The following is an 18,846-nucleotide window of genomic DNA, read 5'->3' as shown; positions in this document are numbered from 1 at the left end:
GAAAAAAAAAAAAAAAAAAAAAAAAAAAATGGAGCAGATGTGAGGGGTTCAGAAAGACCCCAGCCCAGAACTCTCCCCTTCCCTGATAACACCACGGGCTGAACTGGCTGTTTATTATTCCTCTGGGCTCACGCTAGAATCACCTTGGGGATGCTTTCAAATATACTGATGTCTGGAGCTCCTCCCCAGGCTAATTGAATAGGAATCTCTGGGCTGGGGCCTGGGCATTGATATTTTTAAATCTCCCGAGGTGGTTCTGACATTCAGTCAAGGTTGGCACTTGCTGGAAAGCATTGCACACTTTTAAATCTGTTCATATATTTATTCAATATTAAATATTTATTATTATTTTTCCAGACGCAGAAAATTTGTAATCCTAGTCCAAAGGCTTCCTTTATACTCTTCACCCAGATTCCTTAAACGTTTCCATTTTGTCACATTCACCTTATTCTTTTCTAAGTTGCAGGTAAGACGTCCTTTACTCCCAAGTACTCCCATGTGTTCCTTAAGAACAAGGAAGGACAGTCTCTTACATAACCAAGAACAATGATCAAAATCTGGAAATGAACCTGCCACAATACTGTTTTCTAATCTACAGACCTCATTCAGATTTCACCAGTTGTCCCAATAATGTGCTTTAGAGCGAAAGAAAACCTCAGCTCATGCAGTATTTTCAGTTGTCATGTCTCTTTAGTCTCCTTGCAACCTAGAATGGCTCCCAGTCTGTATCTTTCATGACGTTGGCATTTTTGAAGATTATGAGATGGTCATTTTATAGCCTGTCCCTTAGTTTGGATTTGGCTGATGTTTTATTCTTACGCATTTGGGCAGGACGTTACAGCAATGAAGCTGTGTTCTTTTCTGTGCATTGCATGGGGAGGAATGGGATGTCGGTCACCCCGTTACTCTGAAGTGACTTTGATGTTTGGTGAAGGTGTCTTTTGGATGACAGATGCCATCATCAGCCATCCTCACACAAATTGAGTCACTGTAGGCAGCAATATATCTAGCAAAGCTGTTAGGGTCTTGAACTCAGGAGAAGCAAGTCTTAAAGCAGAAGAGGGGAAAGAATAAAAAGGTTCTGGAACCTGGAGCTTTGGCAAGGGGAACGGGTCCAGAAAAGGCACTGCCAGTGTTGCTCCTGACGTTGGGATGAAGTGACAGGACAGCATCTGTCCTGGAAGGGGCTTCGGATTAGGGAGAGGGGCAAGAAGAGAGACTGCTTACCTGTGGCTTTGGTGAGGACTGAAATGTTCCTTTTTAATCCTCCATCTAAATCAGAGCAACTCACTCTTTCTAAGCTTTGGTGCACCTCGCAGCTCCATCTGTCTTTTGGTTTGAGATCGATAGCTTCCAGGTTAGCCCCAGATATAATTCCTGTTAAGATCATGAGCAGCTCGACACTTCCGGTAACTCAACCTGTTTATTATCTGTTGCATATCTTCAGATCAGATGTGGTTTTTACCACTTCAAAGAGCGCTAGAACTTCAACTGATGGAATGCATCCATTTTGCTTCTGGCTCAGAAGACCTTCTTATTCCACAGATGAAGCCTATTACTTGTTTTAATAAATTATCAAAACTTGGTTTTCCTTGTGTGTGCATGTAGGGGACAGTGCATTGACTGAGGTGGAGTAGGAGATGGTGTTTATTTCTGTCCATCTGGTATACCAGGCCTCCCGAGGGCCCCTGAGTAGCAAGCAGTTTCCCTCCTGCACTGCTGTCGGTATTTCTGCTCATGGCTGTCTTTGGCTCATTATAAGAATGTGTCATTCCCTCTTCTTTGTTCCCTCTCCTTACTTCATATATTTACCTTCACCTGGGCTGTTGGAGAAACGTCACATTGTCATGGAGATAGTGGCCACAACAAATTTAAGTTCCCCAAACTCACGCTGTTCCTCGGTCACTTCCTCCTACCGCTGAGCCAAACAACAACTAAAGGAGATAATAATGATAAAGATGAATGTTTATGCACAGCTGACTCTGGATGTTCCCTCCCAAAAAAAGATATTGGAGTCTTAACCTGGTACCTGTGACCTTATTTGGAGATAGAGTCTGTATAGAAGTAATCAGGTTAAGATGAGGTTATTACAGTGGCCCCTAATCCAATATGACTGGTGTCCTTAAAAAAGGGGAAATTTGGACACAGAGAGACCCACAGGGAGAAGGCCATGTGAAGAGTACAGTTATGCTGCCACAAGTCAAGGGACTACCGTAGCTAGGGGAGTGGCCTGGAACACAGCCTTTCCTAGAGCCTTCGGAGGAAGCGTGGCCCTGTCGACACCTTGATTTTGGACCTCCGGCCTCCAGAACTGTGAGGCAATGCATTTCTGTTCTTCTAAGGCACCGAACTTGTGGTACCTTGTTACAGAAGCCACAGGAAATTAATACAGCAGAGTTCTGAGCACCATGCATATAATAGCTCAGTCAATCTTGACAACGGTCCCCTGAGATAAGAGTTATTATCGTTACCTTCATTTTATAGATGCCTGTCTGAGGCTCAGAGGGGTCGGGCAGTTTGCTCAAGGTCCCTTGAGCTGATAAAACCCCGCTTTACTCAACCCTGTAATATCCACCTCTGGCTGTCATCTTACGTCTCACCTCTGCTTCACAGCCGCCCTGTACCTCTTCCTCCCTCCCGTCCTCCTTCCCTCTCGGTCTCCTCTAAGGGGGCTTCTCTGTTGTTCTACCTCTTGAAGGTCTGCATTCCCCGGCGTCCCTGCCCTCGGCTCTTCCCACACTAGCCGTTCCCTCAAGTTTCACTTGTGTGTCGATCACTTCCTGGTTTCCCTCCTCCCAGGTCCCTCTCTGGAGCTTCTGACTCTGGACACTCCTCTGGGAACGCCCCACGGGTACTCAGAACAGAGTCACAAACCCTGCTTTTGTTGCTGGATTTCCCAAGAGGACAGCATCACCAGTTCAAAACCTGGGAGGCATCCCTAAGTCTCCCTTGTCCCTATGCCCCTCATCCCCATCCCTCGTTCCCACCGATTCTAGGGCTAAATCACTGTCATTTCAGTCTGGACCCAGCTGCATAATCAGGACCCAAATGCCAAATGAAAATAGGGGCCCCCTTGTTCAAAAATCAGGGGGAAAGAGCTGTTTAAGGCACTAAAATACGAAGTTTTCTTGTCACGCTGGTTTTTATTGGCTCTTCAGTGTTCTAAGAGAAAAAAATGGACACTTTAAATTATTAGCATGGATTTTATTGATCATCTTCATATTAGGCTATGCTAGTTTTAAATACCAATACAAGAGCGTTGAGCGGGTATATGGCATTACAGAAATGATACATTCTTATTTTGTGTATATACTGGCCGTTCCGCTACTGCTCTCTACCTTGTCTCTTATTGATGTGTAAGGAATGATGGAGAGGAAAAGAAGCTGTGGGTTCCTCTGTCTTTCCCTTTCCTCCTGTGTCATCATTTTCAGCATAAGTATCTGGCTAATGTAAACACAAGTAAAAAAAGATACGGTGGGTTTCTTGGTTGCTCCTATTTCTTACAATGCCCTTGCCATCCTTCCTCATTCAAAGCAGATTCCTATTCTAACAGAGAGTGTGGCCTCTCAGTGCTGTCAGCATCTCTGCTTACCCAGTTGGAGATGTTAACACGCTTTCCTGATGCTCACTTTGAGTTTTGCTGGTCAGATCGCACTTCTGCCAGAATTCTGTGCTCGTGGCATGTCAAACACTGCATGGCAACGTGGTGGGAAACAACAGTGGCCATCTAGGTTATGGGGGTCTCCTCTGCTCGAGCACATGCCCCGTTGGCCTATGGGGCTTCGTTTACAAAACACAAGTTCAAAGATTAAATTATTAAAGAGTTTCATGGTGGTCACAGCAGAGCATTAAACCAAGAGCTGGGCTCTACTGAGCGCGGGGCTTGCTCTGTGCACCAGCGCGGGGCATAGACCCACGAGGTCGACTCTTAATCTCCATCCCTCCCTCCCCGACCCCCTGCCCCTGTCTTAGCTCAAGCCTTCATCCTTGCCCCCCAGAGGACTGCAGCCACCCTAATTTCTTCATAGGTCTCTGCAGTCCATCTAACACAGGCCACTGGATTCAGGATTTCTCGGAATTGCCAATCTGACCAGCATCACTTGCCTTCCTTCGAGCCTGCAGTGGCTCCCACCTGACTTCAGGTTAAATGCAAACTCCGTAGGAAGACCTCGCTAACTTCGTCAGCCGCCTTCCCTCCTAACTTCATACCCGGTGCACTGGCCACGCCAACTGTCTAGCTCCCTTTGAGCCTTTGCACATCTGCCCCTGCTGCCTGAGGCTCATTTTCACCTGGTTACCTCCTGCTCTTTCTTCAGGCATCACCTCCTACCTGGAAGCCCTCCTCGCCGCCTCCTCGGGTGGGTCAGATGTCTCTTGTTATTGCCCCCTGCCCACCAGACACCCCCTGTGCTCCTGTACCACAGCATTTAAAATCACTCAGCATAATACTATGACAAGGTGTAGAGAGAGAAGTGGTGAGCAGTTCCTCCTTTATTCGGCATCCTGGACTCAGGCGGGGGTAATGAGGGGCCCTTGAACCTAGAGTAGAGACCCAAGCCCAGAGTCGGAGCAGGGACTCACCCTGGCCCCTATCACCAGTGGGGTGTGAGATCTTTTGTGCCGCTGAAAGTGGAATACTTCCGTGACATCACAGCGGGCTGTCGTGGGTATCCTCATGAGCTAGGAGACGACAAGGCTTTTATTAAAGGTTGAACATTTTATAAAAAGGAAGAATGAATACTTATATATATATTTTGAAGCAAAGACCGAGTTCTGCCACATGGAGACTTGTTCTGAAGGCAGTCCCAGTTTTGCATGTTTGAATTACCTACAAAGGCTAGCGCTTTTGTGGCTGTGTAAATCCCACTCTATCCTTAATACAGAAATACACTGGGTTCTCATTATTCGAGGTGGTATGTTCTGTAGAGTCCTGCTGTATAGCACTGAAATAGCAAATATTGAGACATTGTTCCTATGAGAATGCACAACCTGATTTTATACATGTTTCTGCTTAATGACACCTTATTTTATAAAACTTTTTATTGGAGTATAGTTGACTTACAATGTTCCATTAGTTTCAGGTGTACAGCAAAGTGAATCAGTTATACATATACATGTATCCACTCTTTTTAGCTTCTTTTCCCATGTGGGCCATTACAGAGTATTGAGAAGAGTTCCCTGTGCTATACAGTAGGTCCTTATTAGTTATCTATTTTATATATATTAGTGGGTATATGTCGATCCCAGTCTCCCGATTTATCCCTCCCCTCCCTTACCCCGTGGTAACCATAAGTTTGTTTTCTACATCTGTGACTCTGTTTTGCAGATAAGTTCATTTTTACCCTTTTTTTAGACTCCACATATAAGCGATATCATATGATATTTGTCTTTCTCTGACTTCATTCTGTATGACAATTTCTAGGTCCATCCATGTTACTGCAAATGGCATTATTTTGTTGTTTTTCATGGCCGAGTAATATTCCATTGTATGTATGTACCACATCTTCTTTATCCATTCCTCTATTGATGGGCATTCAGGTTGCTTCCATGAAAGACACCTTATTTAATACCCTTTGTTGATTCATTAATGTTGAACTCATGGCCAACTGCACTGTGATTTGTGCCTGGACGCAGCCCCTCTAACACGTGTGTTTTCTCCGTAAGGCCCATCCCAGCTTCTTGCGCTTGAGAATATGAGACAGCGCTGCACCACCGTGCTTGGGGCTATTCGACACAGCAAAATCACCAGTACAAAGCACAAAAATGTGACATACCTGGCACTAGGTAGACTATGAAAAGGACCCATGTTTATCATATGAGAGCTGAAGCCAGAAGGCAGAGCGTCACCTGGTTCCACTACGGCTGGGACCACGCACACTGGGTGACTCAAATTTTCCCAAGAATGGCTAGGAAAGCCCTGGGAGGATTGATTTTAGGGGTTTCAAATAAATATCAGTAGGCAAGTTTGCAAGAAACATTGCGAATTATCATGAGAGTCAGCTGTATGTACCAATGAACCAGGGTTGGATTTTCCTCTACTTAGCCATCCAGAAGATGGCCAGAAGCCAATCGGTTGAATAAGACTCCAGCACGGTGGTGAATAAAGTAGACATAACGGGATGTAATCGCTCAACTGTCACCCAAACAGTTGTGTATAAAAGAAGGCAACAGACCCAGAATAGCAAGTGTAAGCTGAGGGCCGTCAGAAGTAACAGGTGTCAGCCAGGGAAGGATACAGAAAAGTAAATAAAGAGCTCATACGAGAATGAAGAAAGTGTGGGTCCCTGGGGCCATTGAGTGAAGCTGAGTCCACTGGAGAAGGTTTACACCAGGGGCCAGCATGCCAGGGACTCAATTAAGGATGAATATAATGATTAAGGCCAGGCCGGCCTGATTACCGTGCGGGCGCCCGTATTTCTTTACATTTGCCAGCCTCCCCTGTTTCTGCAAAATACAAAAGAAGAAATGCTGCTACTTCCCCTAATTCTAAGGTGAAACCAAAGAAGGGGGCAGCGTAACGACCGGCCCAAAATCCTGTTAAACCCACGGGGAGGCTGTAACAGATACAGTAGGTCACCTGGCCTGTTCAGCGCAGCCTCTTGGATACGAAGTTTACATCTGTGGCAAGTTTTAGAAACTTCCCTGCTCTGGTTTTGTTAACTGCCTAGGGAACAAAGCGTGTTTAGTCAAAAGTACAGCAAGTCTGTCCTGCCCCTAAATCCAATCATTTTAACCTTCCAAATAGCTTTCTGAGATTTACAGCACTGCTCACCAGTCATCATCTTTAAGGAAAAAGTTTTATTATTATGAGTAGTGAAATCACTATATAATTTTCCAGTTAACTGAATAACTGCAATGTCCTGAAGTCTTTCTACCTTGAGCGCATCAAGCCACCTTGATCATCCTACACATCCTGAGCGTGGGCTGTCGGGGAAATTAACAGTCTGGAGTTGAAAGGCTGTTTCAGGGGCTCCTTGGAGAGGCAGCACCTCTCTGCCCCCGCATCCATGTGTTGGGCTGTGTTGGGCCCTCTGGTTGGTCGGCTTCCCTGAGTGTTTCTGAGAGCCTTTTGTTGTCCGTGGGGATAGAGCCACTAATTTGGCCAATTCCAAGGCAGGAAAGATCAAGTGTAGATTTCACATCGGAGTTTTAAGTGCGGATTAAAAGTTGCATTAAGTTATCAAATGCACCTCCATCCTGCCTTAATCGCCAAGTGGCTCTGTAGTTTGGGGTTAACTCTGCATCCCAAAGAAAAGAAAAAGTATTCCGTGTAAAGGCTTCGGGCAAATGGGGATTGATCCAGTTACTTTTAAACAGCTCTAATCCAGATGGTGTTGGCTGAATAACTTTCTAGGGTGGGTACCTGATTACCGAATAAGGTGTTCATTTTTATAGGATGTGAAATCTTTGGTTGAAAAGGCACAAAGGAGCTCCTACCAGACTGTTCAAACATAAAATAGTGAGTGTAATCATACGGTGGTAATTCAAGTCCAACACAGCTCATTTAGAATAATTTGTAATCAATTGATTCATATCTTTCTCTCTCTCTTTCTCTCTGTATATGTTTATATACATATGCTCATATATATATAATACATGTATGTATGTACATATATATACATTATAGTATTGTGTTGTAAATGGTGGAGAAAGTCCTCCTCTTGGGCTCCTTAAGGATCACACCAACACAGCATATTGGAAATCACACTCAGAGAGGCATGTGAAATTAAAGGATTGATTATACTCACAGGTCCTATAGGAGGAAGGCGTGGCACACCAGGCAGGGTGCCATATGGGAGAAGCACCCAGGGAGCAGCTCAGCCAAGCAGGTAGGGAGCCGAGAAAGAGAGAGGACCCATGGGCAAGTACCTTTACTGGGGCTCAGGGTGGAGTACGTAGCAGAAGTCATGAGGGGTTCTAATGGTGTGTTTGAATGTCACTGGGTCATAGTCAGGGGAGCACGTGGCAGGGACCAGCCTTATCACACCAGTGCAACTGATTGCCTGGGCGGGATGCTCGCAGCCTGTTTGTGGGGATGTTGAGGCATTAGGAATATAGGTTTAAAAAACTGACGGTATGGGGGGCTTCCCTGGTGGTGCAGTGGTTAGGAATCTGCCTGCCAATGTAGGGGACATGGGTTCAAGCCCTGGTCCGGGAAGAACCCACGTGCCACGGAGCAACTAAGCTGGTGCACCACAACTACTGAGCCTGAGCTCTAGACCCTGCAAGCTGCAACTACTGAGCCCATGCGCCACAGATACCGAAGCCCTCACACCTAGAGCCCGTGCTCCGCAACGAGAGAAGCCACTGCAATGAGAAGCCCACGCACCACAACGGAGAGTAGCCCCCGCTCGCCACAACTAGAGAAAGCCTGCGTGCAGCAATGAAGACCCGACTCAGCCAAAAATAAAAAATAAATAAATAAATTTATAAAAAGAAAAAATTGACAGTACAATTACCTCGCAAGATCTATACATACTGGGTGATGTTGGTGCCATGAGGGTTAATCAGAATCTACTACTCACCCATTCACTTCTGGTCTGCTCTTTCTCTGCCAGTCTTAATCATTTAAAAACTATTCATTGCCTTCCTACTATATGTCAGACTCTTTCTAGGTTCTGGGGATAGAGCAATAAATAAAACAACATCCCTGCTTATATTCAGAAGAGGAGAAACTGACAGTATCTCCATGTAGTGAAATACAGCAGAATCAGGGGTAGTGGGGCAGGAAGTGCATGTTTTTCAGAGCAGCTAGGGAAAGCCTGTCTGATAAGGTTACATTTGAACAAAGGTCAGAATGAAGGGAGGGAGGGAGAAAGTAGACACTCGAAGGAAGAAGCTTTCTGGTGAACAGAACAGCCAAAGCAAAGGTCCTGAGGTGGGAGTATGTGTGGCTTTTTTTTTTTTAATGAATGAATTTATTTATTTTTGGCTGCATTGGGTCTTCATCATTGGGTCTTCGTTGCTGTGCTCGGGCTTTCTGTAGTTGCACCAAGTGGGGGCTACTCTTCGTTGCGGTGCACGGGCTTCTCATTGCAGTGGCTTCTCTTGTTGTGGAGCATGGGGCTAGGCATGCGGGCTTCAGTAGTTGTGGCACGCAGGCTCAGTAGTTGTGGCTCGTGGGCTCTAGAGCTCAGGTGCAGTAGTTGTGGCACACGGGCTTAGTTGCTCTGCGGCATGTGGGATCTTCCCAGACCAGGGCTCGAACCCGTGTCCCCTGCATTGGCAGGCAGATTCTTAACCACTGCACCACCAGGGAAGTCCCTGTGTGGCATTTCTGAGAAACAAGATCACTGTGGCTGGAGCTGAGGGGGAGAGTTATAAGGATGAGGTCAGGTAGGTAGTGGAAGGGGGCTTGATCTCATAAAGACTTCAGATTTTTTTGTTTGAATGAGTCGAAAGCCAAATAATGGATTGACACGTGTAAACAAATGCCTAGACAGGCACAAGGATCTGATTCATACGTATAAATACACACCTGGTCATCCACACAGAAAAATCCGCTTAATATATATGAATATATAGGGGAAAGTATGGGGTTTGGTGAATCAGAGGGTCAGTGTGCAGAAAGGGAAAAGAAGGAGATGTTGGGAGAAAAACTAACAAGATAAGTGATTGTCAGAAACCAGAGTTAAATACAAGAATTCAAAGCCCAGGGGAAGTGGGAAAATGGGACCTGGGTGCCATGTGGCACTCATGAAAGACGAAAAAATGTTCATTCCTTAGGCAGAAAAGTCACAGAGAAGAGCCGGGCGGCTGTCACTTTTCTTGTCAAATGTTAGCAGCCAACTTGCAGGGTTATTTTTTCCATTATTGTTGATCAGAAATTTGAAAGTATTTTAATCACATACACTTGGGGGTTCCTTTAAATGCTCTTGAAACAATGGCAGGCATGGAAAATTTTGCAGGTTTTGTGCCTTTAGAAATAGTGTTTTTATTTGGCTTTAAGAAAATCAAGCAGCTTTATTGTCAAAGAGAATAGCTTGAGTTTGTTGAGAAAAAGGGATCAGAAACTGGATTTTGGAATTTGTAGGTTCAAAAGTAACGTATCAGAAGCCAGCAAACTTTTCCAGATTTGCACTCAGCTGGTTCTTCTTGGGGAGTGTTGTGCTCATTTCTGTAAAAAATGCTTCCATGGCACCCTCAAACCTGGGGACAAATGATTAATGGTATAATCCCCATCATGAATATGAGCCTGTCCTTGGGGCATTTTTATAGACTGTAAAAGCAAATACCATCTACTGTTTTACCAGATGTCTTAATCCTGAATCCAAACCAAGGCTAAGCTAGGAAGCAGTGGATTTGGGGCTGCTTGTCCTTGCTTGTTTGGGGGCTCCCTTTTCCATAGAGCTTGGACTCCCAGTCTCTTTTCCTCTTAGTACACTCATGCAGTCCTTAAGGAATGAAACTGACATGCCGAGCCACTGTGTAAGCTGCTCTACCTTATGCTATCTTTTACGGCCTGCACAACAACTCTGTAAAGTAGGTATGTCTCTGATATTACAGATGAGAAAACTGAGATCTAAAGGGGTTATATTTAATGTGCCTGAAAAGCATCTGATCTGAGGGGTTTCAAAGCCTGAATTCCCTGCATCATAAGCTGTGGCCCCCACATCTGTGCTTTGGCACTTGTATCCTGGGCCAGCACCCTTTGGGGCACCACACCAGTCTGCCCACAGCCCCAAACCCTTCCCACACTCATCAGGACATGGAAACTTGCCTACCTGTGAACATTCCATAAAAGCCCACTTAGTCTATGCTTTCCTCTTTTGCTGATGCAGCTTTTTAAAGTTTTAAAAAGTCAGTGGCATTTTGAAGAGTGGTGACTAGTAGGCTAAGTAATGAGACCTCTAATTCTTTTTATCTCCTTAGTGATTCAATGGCAGCAAGGTCTCAGCTCAAAGAAAGGATTATCCCAATGAGGATTGAAGGTCATGTGAAATGGTGTCAACAACACCATCATAGATCAGTGAGATGTGTTTGGTGAAAGTTTTTGGTACTCCTCAAAGACCTACCAGCTTCCTACTTAACACAAGTACCCGTTGACAGAATGCTGGAGTATTAGTCAGGGTAGGCTAGCTGCTGAAACCAACAACTCCCAAATCTTGCTGGGATAATGAGGCTGTGCTCCATGAGGTCATTCAGGGGCCCAGGTTGCTTCTGTCTTGTGCCTCCCCCATCTTCTGGGTGCTCAGAATCTGTCCTCGTCCCTTCTCTCTTCCACATGTGACAGCAGATGGGGAGACAGAGGGAGTAGAGCGTCACACTGGGTCTCAAGGGCCAGACCTGCAGGAGGCAAGCATCACTTCTGCCCTTTTTCCATTGGCCAGAACTTTCCACTGGTCCACTATATTGTCAGGAGGCCTGGAAAACCTGCTCCTCCATGGGCTGAGGAAGAAATGTATTGTCTCTGCCCCATCTAGACTCTCACTTTACCTCTGTCCTCGGCTGGTTTGTTTTGGGACCAGGATCTGAATGCATCATTTAAGAGCAGCACAGCTACCTTGGTCATCCCTGTCATTGTGATTCCCCCGCCCCCAGACATCTAAGAAACAGGCCAATGGCTCTAGTTCTTCTCATAATTAACCTCCAGAGTCAACTTTTTCATGCCAAACCTGGGACTAGAGAAGAGACTTAAAGTCTAAATACACTTTTTGATCTTAATGCTCTTGGGTGTGTGGTTCCCAGTCTCGAGCCCTTTATCCATTGTAGGGCCTTTCCTGCATCCTTAGACTCACTGACTCATTGCTCTAAAGCCGCGTGGGCTGCCCCTCCTCGAGCTTTGCCAGTTTTCCAAACACACTCACAAACACAAAAGAAAAAATACCCTTTTCTGGAAGAGACCTTCAAACATGTAGAAACACCTTTGAGTATTTGTGAATAAAAGGGTGTGGTCTCTTATCTAAAGCATTAACCGACTGGAGGGAGCTGCTTTCTTTTAAGAAAATGGGGGTGTGGGGTAGCAAGAACAGTACAATTGAATGCCATTCTCTTCCCAGAAGAAAGGTTGTGAAATTGGCCCCAGGTGATAGGGGCCTTGAGCACATGGATGTGGGACCGGGGACTGAGGTACTTACATCCTGCACTCGGGGTGACTCCCGCAACCTCAGCCCTTGGGAAACTTGGACTTTTGTGGATGGCTTCTGCCTTCAGAAAAGAAAGAGGAAGAATTTGCAGCCCATTTGGCATCTTCTAAATATTAGTAGTTTTTAAACCTTATTGATTTAAAAACTGGAGCGAGAGAGAGAGAGAAGGAAAGAGAGAAGAGAAGGGAGGAAAGAAGGAAGGAAGGGAAGGAGGGAGAGGGAGGGAGGGAGAAAGGAAGGGAGAAAAATTTTCTTTTCCCTCCAAGCTCAGCAGTGACATTTCTGGACCGCGATGGCAGCTACTGGGCTGTGTGCTTGTCTCTGAGTTGACCGTCTCTGAGTTGACTGTCTAACCATTGGTGCTCAGAGCAGAGAGGGGTGACTGGGGGTGTTATTTGCATTGCATCAATGAGTAAGTTCATGTCCTTCAAGATTTACCATATAATAGCAATACCTTAGTGTTGTGCAAGGGTTTATGGTTGATAGAAGATGCTCTGCCCATTATGTCATTTGATCCTCACAGTGAAACATGAGGACATCAGTTCTGAGAGGTGATGGTCACAGTCACACACTTTAATCCCAGGCTGAACCCTGGTCTCAGGGCTTTTAATCCTCTGCTCCCCCCACTTCTTCCCTGTCCATCCCTGTTTCAGGATAAGGATTCCTCAGCAGTATGGGATTCTGAAATGCCTTCTGAAATCATCCAAGTTAGATGCAGCTCTTAGCACTGACCGTGTTTTACAGACTCAGTGAACGTTCCCTTCAGAATGATGTGCTTAACAGTAACCCTCAGATACTACATGCAAAAAAAAAACCCGGGGGGTCTGGTCAAATATGTGCGAGAGATTCTACCTCCTATGTCCCTCCTCACGCCCCCAGTGCACAGTGGCTTCTCTGTGGCTCTGTGGAGTCCTGCAGGGCAAGCACTGTTTGCCTTGGTTGAACCCATACATTCCAGGCTTATTTCGGATAGACCCTTCTTTTTCCCTGCGCAATACCTGTTCCTCCCATAGAACTCTTTACCTCCTCCCCATTCTTGAATGGGGATTCAAGAATCCCTATTCTTTGAAAATCAGTCAATTCCATTATGGTCCTTCAGTGGTCCCTGGATTATTTGTGTATAAATGGGTTTTCCTTGTAAATGTGATGGGGGTTATGATCCCAAGGATATCTTTCTGAAGACAGAGAAGAGCTTCTGCCCCTCTTAGGGGTTCATTTCCCATGAACTTTTCACCAACCTTTAGAAACAGGGAAACATAAAAGCCTTTATCTACATTACCCTAAGGGTTTCCCTGGTGGCGCAGTGGTTGAGAGTCCGCCTGCCGATGCAGGGGACGCGGGTTCGTGCCCCGGTCCGGGAGGATCCCACATGCCGCGGAGCGGCTGGGCCCGTGAGCCATGGCCGCTGAGCCTGCGCGTCCGGAGCCTGTGCTCGGCAGCGGGAGAGGCCGCAGCGGTAAGAGGCCCGCGTACCGCAAAAAAATAAATAAATAAATAAATAAATTACTCTAAGATTTGCCCAACCCAAGCCTCTCGGGATGTGCCTTTGAGGAAGGTTTGGGCCATGGGGGTGGCCGCAGGAGTTTCTGCTGATACACAGGGGAGGGTTCACCAGGGAAGAGAGTATCCCGGAGTTAAACAGAAGCTGTTCCAAGGCCTCTGCGCTGTGTGCAGCTGATGAAGCATCTATACCCTCCCACTCCTCCTCTCCCCCAGTTTAAACAGGGATCAACAGAGCATTTACAGGCCATGCCAGATTCTGAGGAGTGATTTCTTTTTTTTCTTTTTTTTCTTTTTTTTTTTTTTGCGGTACGTGGGCCTCTCACTGTTGTGGCCTCTCCCGTTTGCGGAGCACAGGCTCCGGACGCGCAGGCTCAGCGGCCATGGCTCACGGGCCCAGCCGCTCCGCGGCACGTGGGATCTTCCCAGACCCGGGCACGAACCCGCGTCCCCTGCATCGGCAGGCGGACTCTCAACCACTGCGCCACCAGGGAAGCCCCTGAGGAGTGATTTCTTAACAGAGTGTGTGCTTCTGCCTTCTTTCAGGGTAGTAAATATTTGCCCCCAAATAGACAGTTAGACTGTGAAAATGCTGGCAGAGAGTATTAACACATAAAGCATTTTTGACTGATGGGGCATTTGATCCAGAGAGAAGTGTGAACAAAAAGCTACATCTTTAAAAAGGATCCCATTTGAAAGTTGGTGAGGGCATAAATGACATAAAATTGGCCGTATGTTGATTAAACAAAAAACAGAAAGATCCCATTTGAACCAGCCAAGAAACCAAGGTGTGGGGAAGCTAAATGCTGTGGTCTGAATGTATCTGTACAACTAAATTTATGTATTGAAATCCTAACTCCCAAAAGGAAGAGGTAGGGCCTTTGGCAGGTGCTGACGTCATGAGGGTTGAGCCGTCATGAATGGGATTCACTAATCCCATTAATCTCTTACAAAAGAGACCCGGACGGAGCTCCCCTGCCCTTTCCACCATATGAGGACACAGTGCGAAGAGGCCAGCTGTGAAGCAGGAAGATGGCTCTCAGCAGAACCTGACCATGCTGGTGCCTTGATCTTGGACTTCCAGCCCCCAGAACTGTGAGAAACGAATTTCCATTGTTTATAAGCCACCCGTCTGTGGTGTTTTGTTAGAGCAGCCTGAATGGACTGAGACACTAAGTAACTTGTTGACTCTACACAACACATTGGAAAGCGTGCACGTGTTCATTGGGGAAGCCGGGTAGCACGCTGGAAGGGGCTTTGGACTGGGAGCGGGTCATCTGTCATCTGCCCTTTGTTCAAGGTCAACCTTGGTGGAAGGCTCTTGCTCCACCCCAGTTCCTACCTTTATCTTGGGAGATGCCTGATCCAGAGGGCATCTTCTCAGCTCCTGGCATCCTCGTTTCCAAGAACCTCTCCTCTGCTGACCTCTTGCACACTCCTCCGTGGCCACTTCGTCACCGGCAACTGCTCCGTCTTGAAATCTGTTCAAACAAATTTGGGGCACGAGTTCCTCCCTCTCCAGCTTGCTGGTGTGCTTGCCCCCACTCTGACCTTGCTGGATCTCAGCAGGACCTCTCTGTTCCCTTGGGCCCCTCCCGTGATCATCTCCTTCCCTGTATTTAGCTTGGAGCCCACAGTCCATCATTTCAAGCTCTCTCTTGCTAGCACCCGCTTTCAAATGTTTTGAACCTTAATCTACAGTAAGGAATATAATTTACATACGACCTCTGACTCATACGTACATATATTTTTACACATACATACAAACCTGCATAGACCTCTCCCAACTTTAAAACAATCATAATTATTTAAAAATCTCTCCCTGGACATCAGTTCTTACGACTACAGCCTTATTTCTCTCCTTATCTTCACCAAGTTGTAAGGGTCATCTGTATAAACTCTTAGTTTCCTGTGGCTGCTTTAACAAATGATTACCCAGCACAGGCTTATTCTCTTACAGTTCTGGAGGTCAGAAGTCTAAAATCAAGGTGTTGGCAGGCCTGCATTCCTTCTGGAGGCTTCAGGGCACAATCTGTTTCCTTGTCTTTTCTAGTTTCTAGAAACTGCCTACATTTTTTGGCTCATGGCTGCCCCATTCCAACCTCTGGTTCTGTTGCCACACCTCCTTCTTCTGACTTTGACCTTCTTGCCTCCCTCGTACAAGGACCCTTGGAATTATACTGGTCCCTCCCAGATCAGCCAGGATCATCTTGCCATCTCAAGATCTTTAACTTAATTATAACTGCCAAGTCCCTTTTATAATGTAAAGCAACATATTTATAGGTTCTGGGGACTGGTCCCTGTGGACATTTGCGGTGGCAGGCATTATTCTGTCTACCAGGTGAACCATCTTAGATTTCCTTAACTTCCACTCCCTTTCAGCCTTTTCTAAACAGGCTTCTGTTCCCCACTCACCATCCCAAATGCCTCTCCAAATGGTCCTTGATGCCCTCCATGTTGCTGAAAGCAGTGGGCAGTTCTAACTATCCTTCTTTGGACCTCTTAGCAGCTTCTGACATAGTCGGCCAATCAGAATGGGGCATGGAAAGCACCTATGGGGGCCATAAGGTGGGCGGGCCAATGGCTTGTCCTCATGAGGGTTTCCTGCTGTCACTATGGAGGAGGATCTAGTGCGGATGGGATGGGGTCAGCTGCAGAAAACGGGGTTCCATGGCTCTCCATGCCCTATAAATCAGCCACAGGCTCCACAGTATCTAGACTTTCTTTATTAGTGTAAATATTGGTCACAAAACTGCAGGTAAAGGTTTTTTAAACAAACATTTATCTACCAATGAAAAAGTACACAGATCCTAAGTGCGTAGCTGGGTGAACTTTCACAAACTAAAGCACATATCCACCCTTCAGGTCAAGAAACAAAGCTTTGCCAGCACACACGCACTCCCTGTCACGTCCCCTCCCTGTCACCTAACCCCTCTCTTCCCAAAGGTCGTGCTATCCTGGGGAGGCATAGGTGGTTTTTAAAATTTTTGCCCTTTTAAATAGACTTTCTTTCTGAGAAGTTTTAGGTTCACAGCAAAATTGAGCAGAAAGTTCAGAGATTTCCCATATATCCCTTTCCCCCCCGACCCCGCACACACAGCCTTCCCTACTGTCATCATCCCACACCAGCAGTGCATCTGTTACAATCAGTGAACCTGCTTTGACACCTGATTATCACCCAGAGTCCATAGTTTACACTAGGGTTCACTCTTGATGTTATACATTCTTTGGGTTTTGACAAATGTATCATGATATGTATCCCCCAGTATAGTATCAGACAGAATGGTTTCATTGCCCTAAAATTCCCCTGTGCTTCACCTATTCATCCCTCTCTCCCCCCAGACCTCTGGCCACCACTAATGTTTTCACCATCTCCACAGTTTCGCCTTTTCCTGAACGCCATATAGTTGGAATCACACAGTATGGAGCCTTTTCAAATTGGCTTGTTTCACTTAGTCATATGCTTTTGTTTCCCCTGTGTCTTTTGTGGCTTCATAGCTCATTTCATTTAGTGCTGAATAATATTCCATTGTTGGACCTAGGCATAGGTTTTCGAAGAAGGCATTGGACCGCGTCTAGAGTAAGCTTCACTGCGGAAATATCTTCTTTGAACTTGTATTAGTGTTAGGACTGATGTACGCGGAAGGAGGCTCCCCTCCCCCCTCAAAGTGCAGAAGGGCCTAAAAGACCTGGAGTTAGTCAATTCTGTGCATTGAGCTTCTGCCTCCAGAATATCACTCAGAATGTGAATACGGTATGCAGGGGGGCTCGGGCCACTGTGCTGCATCGTGTTGTGTTTTGCTGTAAATGGTCCCACGGACATCAAGTTTGTTTACTGGGTACAGAGTACATGACAAATAGGGTGAAGAAAGGTGATGGCCCGAACACAGCAGAAGTTTCTTTCTCACTCATGTGACAATCTGTGGAGCAGGCAGCAATTCCCTCTGTGAATCCAGGACCCAGGCCCCTTCCGTCTTGTGGCTCCACCTGCCCCAAGGCCTTATCATCACCTTCATTTAGCCAGAGTAACACATGGCCTTTTGAACAGACCTTAAGCATGAAGCTGAGGTCATGCTCCCAGAATTAATTTAACATTTCAGTCAGCTGATCATCTCTATGAGTGATGTGTGATGGACAAGAAAGTTTTAATGGCAAAGCTAAAGCACGAGGGTACCAGTCTGGGAAGCCTCAGGGTGGGTGCTGGCCTGGGGGCAGCCTAAGGGCCACCGTGAGTTCCCTGGTGTGGCTCATCTCAGCTCATAATGCTGAGATCCCACAAATGATCTTGTACAAATCAAATCATGGCTTAATCAGGGCTCACCTGTGTATCCTACAGGATGACACTGACCTGGGGCCCTAGGACCACCAAGGGGCCTCTTCCTGGCCCCTCTTGGTGCCCTGAGGGGTTTGAGTGACCTTATGAGTGACAGCATTTCACCAAGCAGGACCTTGACTCACATGCCTGCTGCCTGATGGCAGTTTTGCTGCTCAAGCTAGACTTTGCTTCTCTAAGCAAAGTTAAATCAGGGTAGCTGGTGTCTTGGCCTTTCTTATGATGATTGTCATGGGCGGGAAGAAAAAGAAGGAGTCACAGTGAAAGACCTACAGTCTGGATGCAGTGTGCTGTCAAGGGCGCCCGGTCTCCATCTTCAGGTGGGCAGGTGTGGATTGGCTGGTGTGCCCACTGTACGGCAGAGCATCTCAGTCCCTTTTCTCTGACTGTCAGGGAAGCCCAGGGAGCTGGACTGGGTGCCTTTTGCAGAGCATTGCGGCCCGGAGAGGATTTTGAAAGCCAAGCAGGACTAGCTGGAACATGGCCTGGCCGTGTGGGAACTGGGGAGCTCTAAGGCTGCCTTCCTACACTCTCCCCCTGCCCCCCCAGAGGCCGAAGGCTGCCAGACCGTCTCCCACACACTTCTCCAGAAAGTCCCTGGCTTCCCTCCCAGCCGCCTTGCGACTGACCTCGTGAGGTGTGAGAAGGAGGAAAGGAATCTTTGTTTCAGATGAACCTTCCCTCTTCCTTCCTGAGAAAACATCCAGGCCGCCAGCGCTCCTCCGAGCCTGAGGCCCTGCTCAGCTCAGCCAGCCAGCTGGAGTCGCAGGGATCGGGAGCCTGTATGAGTTTGCCGGGGCTGCTGTAACAAATGACCACTAACTTGAGTGACTGAAAACAACAGAAATACATTCTCTCAGACTTCCAGAGGTCAGAAACCTGAGATCAAGGCATCCGGAGGGCCGTGTTGTCTCTGAAGTTTCTAAG

The 18,846-nt window shown here is 46.7% G+C and overlaps 1 protein-coding gene across 2 annotated transcripts in view; it reads left to right on the top strand.

The window, feature by feature from the left end:
• Positions 1 to 18,846, top strand: part of EVA1C (eva-1 homolog C) — an 86,729-nt gene that overhangs the window by 16,120 nt on the left and 51,763 nt on the right. The window lies entirely within an intron of this gene.

This window comes from Lipotes vexillifer, unplaced genomic scaffold (assembly GCF_000442215.2).
Source record: "Lipotes vexillifer unplaced genomic scaffold, Lipotes_vexillifer_v1.1 scaffold689, whole genome shotgun sequence".
NCBI classification, from domain to species: domain Eukaryota; kingdom Metazoa; phylum Chordata; class Mammalia; order Artiodactyla; family Lipotidae; genus Lipotes; species Lipotes vexillifer.
This window is presented reverse-complemented; position numbering and strand designations above follow the sequence as displayed.